The following is a 6,000-nucleotide window of genomic DNA, read 5'->3' on the forward strand; positions in this document are numbered from 1 at the left end:
AGTCAGTGAAGACTAAGAGACGGAAAGTCTGTTTTCTAGAATATATGTTAGGGCATGGATGTATTGTGATGCCTGTCCTAATCTCCTACTGTTCTGAAACACTAGTCATAAGGGATTAGGGTTCTCTCTACTCGGCTTTAATTTAAACACTTTTACAAAGGCTTCAAGTAGAGTGACATTCTGCATGAGAGATAACTCTTAAGAGCCTTGGACAGCACACCTTGTCATCATTAGTTAACTCTATCTGCTGTGGCATTGGGTCTACCCATGTTGACCAATTATCTTAATCTGAGAAAGTGGAATGGTCTATATCAATGGCATGCAATGCCCACTCGAGCAGAACTGTGGAATGAGCCACAATGCTCTTGCAATGACTAGTGGATAAAGAAGGTGTGGACCATGTTGACAAGACAGTATTCTTTTGCCCTCAGGGACGATGAAACCCTGGTACTTGCATTGACATGAATGCCATATGACTGGGTGATGCAAAATGAAAAAAACAAGCAGACAAATGAAATATCATATGACGTCTCTTGCATGTGCCCTAGGAGGAATGCCATGGCCCTTAGAAAGGAAGGGGAACCAGAAGGGGAATAAGTCGGAGAAGGAAACAAACCAGGAGTGACTCAGGACTCTGAGAACCAAGCTGAGGGTTGCAGAAAAGAATGACATGCAAGGAATGAGGAAACTGGTGTTGAGGAGTTGTGGCATATATTAGCATGATCACTAGGTTGTATATGGAATGAAAGCATTCATGAATATTTTGTCAAACACTGATGATGGATGATAGGCTTGCTTCCTCGAATAACAAATAAATTAAAAGAAAAACAATCTATACCTTTCAAAACCAGATGAAGACAGACAGAGAAAAGGAAAGAAGTGTATTTTAATTATTTTTACATATCTTTACCTATTTGCATTCAATTCGATCTGCTATCAATCTTTTCATCCAGGATTATTTTATTTTATTTCATTTTATTTATATTATTTTTTTTTAATTTTTTATTTTTTATAAACATATATTTTTATCCCCTGGGGTACAGGTCTGTGAATCACCAGGCTTACACACTTCACAGCACTCACCAAATCACATACCCTCCCCAATGTCCATAATCCCACCCCCTTCTCCCAAACTCCCTCCCCCCGGCAACCCTCAGTTTGTTTTGTGAGATCAAGAGTCACTTATGGTTTGTCTCCCTCCCAATCCCATCTTGTTTCATTTATTCTTCTTCTACCCACTTAAGCCTCCATGTTGCATCACCACTTCCTCATATCAGGGAGATCATATGATAGTTGTCTTTCTCTGCTTGACTTATTTCGCTAAGCATGATACGCTCTAGTTCCATCCATGTTGTTGCAAATGGCAAGATTTCATTTCTTTTGATGGCTGCATAGTATTCCATTGTGTATATATACCACATCTTCTTGATCCATTCATCTGTTGATGGACATCTAGGTTCTTTCCATAGTTTGGCTATTGTGGACATTGCTGCTATAAACATTCGGGTGCATGTGTCCCTTTGGACCACTACATTTGTATCTTTAGGGTAAATACCCAATCGGGCAATTGCTGGGTCATAGGGCAGTTCTATTTTCAACATTTTGAGGAACCTCCATGCTGTTTTCCAGAGTGGCTGCACCAGCTTGCATTCCCACCAACAGTGTAGGAGGGGTCCCCTTTCTCCGCATCCTCGCCAGCATCTGTCATTTCCTGACTTGTTGATTTTAGCCATTCTGACTGGTGTGAGGTGATATCGCATTGTGGTTTTGATTTGTATTTCCCTGATGCCGAGTGATATGGAGCACTTTTTCATGTGTCTGTTCGCCATCTGGATGTCTTCTTTGCAGAAATGTCTGTTCATGTCTTCTGCCCATTTCTTGATTGGATTATTTGTTCTTTGGGTGTTGAGTTTGCTAAGTTCTTTATAGATTCTGGACACTAGTCCTTTATCTGATATGTCGTTTGCAAATATCTTCTCCCATTCTGTCAGTTGTCTTTTGATTTTGTTAACTGTTTCCTTTGCTGTGCAAAAGCTTTTGATCTTGATGAAATCCCAATAGTTCATTTTTTCCCTTGCTTCCCTTGCCTTTTGCGTTGTTCCTAGGAAGATGTTGCTGCGGCAGAGGTCGAAGAGGTTGCTGCCCGTGTTCTCCTCAAGGATTTTGATGGATTCCTTTCGTACATTGAGGTCCTTCATCCATTTTGAGTCTATTTTTGTGTGTGGTGTAAGGAAATGGTCCAATTTCATTTTTCTGCATGTGGCTGTCCAATTTTCCCAGCACAATTTATAGAAGAGGCTGTCTTTTTTCCATTGGACATTCTTTCCTGCTTTGTCGAAGATTAGTTGACCATAGATTTGAGGGTCTATTTTTGGGCTCTCTATTCTGTTCCATTGATCTATGTGTCTGTTTTTGTGCCAGTACCATGCTGTCTTGATGATGACAGCTTTGTAATAGAGCTTGAAGTCCGGAATTGTGATGCCACCAACGTTGGCTTTCTTTTTCAATATCCCTTTGGCTATTCGAGGTCTTTTCTGGTTCCATATAAATTTGAGAATTATTTGTTCCATTTCTTTGAAAAAGATGGATGGTACTTTGATAGGAATTGCATTAAATGTGTAGATTGCTTTAGGTAGCATAGACATTTTCACAATATTTATTCTTCCAATCCAGGAGCATGGAACATTTTTCCATTTCTTTGTGTCTTCCTCAATTTCTTTCATGCGTACTTTATAGTTTTCTGAGTATAGATTCTGTGTCTCTTTGGTTAGGTTTATTCCTAGGTATCTTATGGTTTTGGATGCAATTGTAAATGGGATTGACTCCTTAATATCTCTTTCTTCTGTCTTGCTGTTGGTGTAGAGAAATGCAACTGATTTCTGTGCATTGATTTTATATCCTGACACTTTACTGAATTCCTGTATAAGTTCTAGCAGTTTTGGAGTGGAGTCTTTTGGGTTTTCCACATATAGTATCATATCATCTGCGAAGAGTGATAATTTGACTTCTTCTTTGCCGATTTGGATGCCTTTAATTTCCTTTTGTTGTCTGATTGCTGAGGCTAGGACCTCTAGTACTATGTTGAATAGCAGTGGTGATAATGGACATCCCTGCCGTGTTCCTGACCTTAGCGGAAAAGCTTTCAGTTTTTCTCCATTGAGAATGATATTTGCAGTGGGTTTTTCATAGATGGCTTTGATGATATTGAGGTATGTGCCCTCTATCCCTACACTTTGAAGAGTTTTGATCAGGAAGGGATGCTGTACTTTGTCAAATGCTTTTTCAGCATCTATTGAGAGTATCATATGGTTCTTGTTCTTTCTTTTATTGATGTGTTGTATCACATTGACTGATTTGCGGATGTTGAACCAACCTTGCAGCCCTGGAATAAATCCGACTTGGTCGTGGTGAATAATCTTTTTAATGTACTGTTGAATCCTATTGGCTAGTATTTTGTTGAGTATTTTCGCATCTGTGTTCATCAAAGATATCGGTCTATAGCTCTCTTTTTTGGTGGGATCCTTGTCTGGTTTTGGGATCAAGGTGATGCTGGCCTCATAAAATGAGTTTGGAAGTTTTCCTTCCATTTCTATTTTTTGGAACAGGTTCAGGAGAATAGGAATTAGTTCTTCTTTAAATGTTTGGTAGAATTCCCGCGGGTAGCCGTCTGGCCCTGGGCTTTTGTTTGTTTGGAGATTTTTAATGACTGTTTCAATCTCCTTACTGGTTATGGGTCTGTTCAGGCTTTCTATTTCTTCCTGGTTCAGTTGTGGTAGTTTATATGTTTCTAGGAATGCATCCATTTCTTCCAGATTGTCAAATTTATTGCCGTAGAGTTGCTCAAAGTATGTTCTTATAATAGTTTGTATTTCTTTGGTGTTCGTTGTGATCTCTCCTCTTTCATTCATGATTTTATTTATTTGGGTCCTTTCTCTTTTCTTTTTGATAAGTCGGGCCAGGGGTTTATCAATTTTATTAATTCTTTCAAAGAACCAGCTCCTAGTTTCGTTGATTTGTTCTATTGTTTTTTTGGTTTCTATTTCATTGATTTCTGCTCTGATCTTTATGATTTCTCTTCTCCTGCTGGGCTTAGAGTTTCTTTCTTGTTCTTTCTCCAGCTCCTTTAGGTGTAGGGTTAGGTTGTGTACCTGAGACCTTTCTTGTTTCTTGAGAAAGGCTTGTACCGCTATATATTTTCCTCTCAGGACTGCCTTTGTTGTGTCCCACAGATTTTGAACCGTTGTATTTTCATTATCATTTGTTTCCATGATTTTTTTCAATTCTTCTTTAATTTCCCGGTTGACCCATTCATTCTTTAGAAGGATACTGTTTAGTCTCCATGTATTTGGGTTCTTTCCAAACTTCCTTTTGTGGTTGAGTTCTAGCTTTAGAGCATTGTGGTCTGAAAATATGCAGGGAATGATCCCAATCTTTTGATACCGGTTGAGTCCTGATTTAGGACCGAGGATGTGATCTATTCTGGAGAATGTTCCATGTGCACTAGAGAAGAATGTGTATTCTGTTGCTTTGGGATGAAATATTCTGAATATATCTGTGATGTCCATCTGGTCCAGTGTGTCATTTAAGGCCTTTATTTCCTTGCTGATCTTTTGCTTGGATGACCTGTCCATTTCAGTGAGGGGAGTATTAAAGTCCCCTACTATTATTGTATTTTTGTTGATGTGTTTCTTTGATTTTGTTATTAATTTGTTTATATAGTTGGCTGCTCCCACATTGGGGGCATAGATATTTAAAATTGTTAAATCTTCTTGTTGTATAGACCCTTTGAGTATGATATAGTGTCCTTCCTCATCTCTTATTATAGTCTTTGGCTTAAAATCTAATTGATCTGATATAAGGATTGCCACTCCTGCTTTCTTCTGATGTCCATTAGCATGGTAAATTCTTTTCCACCCCCTCACTTTAAATCTGGAGGTGTCTTCGGGCTTAAAATGTGTTTCTTGGAGGCAACATATAGATGGGTTTTGTTTTTTATCCATTCTGATACCCTGTGTCTTTTGACAGGGGCATTTAGCCCATTCACATTCAGGGTAACTATTGAGAGATATGAATTTAGTGCCATTGTATTGCCTGTAAGGTGACTGTTACTGTATATGGTCTCTGTTCCTTTCTGATCTACCACTTGTAGGCTCTCTCTTTGCTTAGAGGACCCCTTTCAATATTTCCTGTAGAGCTGGTTTGGTATTTGCAAATTCTTTCAGTTGTTGTTTGTCCTGGAAGCTTTTAATCTCTCCTTCTATTTTCAATGATAGCCTAGCTGGATATAGTATTCTTGGCTGCATGTTTTTCTCGTTTAGTGCTCTGAAAATATCATGCCAGCTCTTTCTGGCCTGCCAGGTCTCTGTGGATAAGTCAGCTGCCAATCTAATATTTTTACCATTGTATGTTACAGACTTCTTTTCCCGGGCTGCTTTCAGGATTTTCTCTTTGTCATTGAGACTTGTAAATTTTACTATTAGGTGACGGGGTGTGGGCCTATTCTTATTGATTTTGAGGGGCGTTCTCTGAACCTCCTGAATTTTGATGTTCGTTCCCTTTGCCATATTGGGGAAATTCTCCCCAATAATTCTCTCCAGTATACCTTCTGCTCCCCTCTTACTTTCTTCTTCTTCTGGAATCCCAATTATTCTAATGTTGTTTCATCTTATGGTGTCACTTATCTCTCGAATTCTCCCCTCGTGGTCCAGTAGCTGTTTGTCCCTCTTTTGCTCAGCTTCTTTATTCTCTGTCATTTGGTCTTCTATATCACTAATTCTTTCTTCTGCCTCATTTATCCTAGCAGTTAGAGCCTCCATTTTTGATTGCACCTCATTAATAGCTTTTTTGATTTCACCTTGGTTAGATTTTAGTTCTTTTATTTCTCCAGAAAGGGCTTTTATATCTCTCAAGAGGGTTTCTCTAATATCTTCCATGCCTTTTTCGAGCCCAGCTAGAACCTTGAGAATTGTCATTCTGAACTCTAGATCTGACATATTACCG

This window comes from Mustela putorius, unplaced genomic scaffold, assembly GCF_011764305.1.
Source record: "Mustela putorius furo isolate JIRA1106 unplaced genomic scaffold, ASM1176430v1.1 tig00001094_pilon_pilon_pilon, whole genome shotgun sequence".
NCBI classification, from domain to species: domain Eukaryota; kingdom Metazoa; phylum Chordata; class Mammalia; order Carnivora; family Mustelidae; genus Mustela; species Mustela putorius.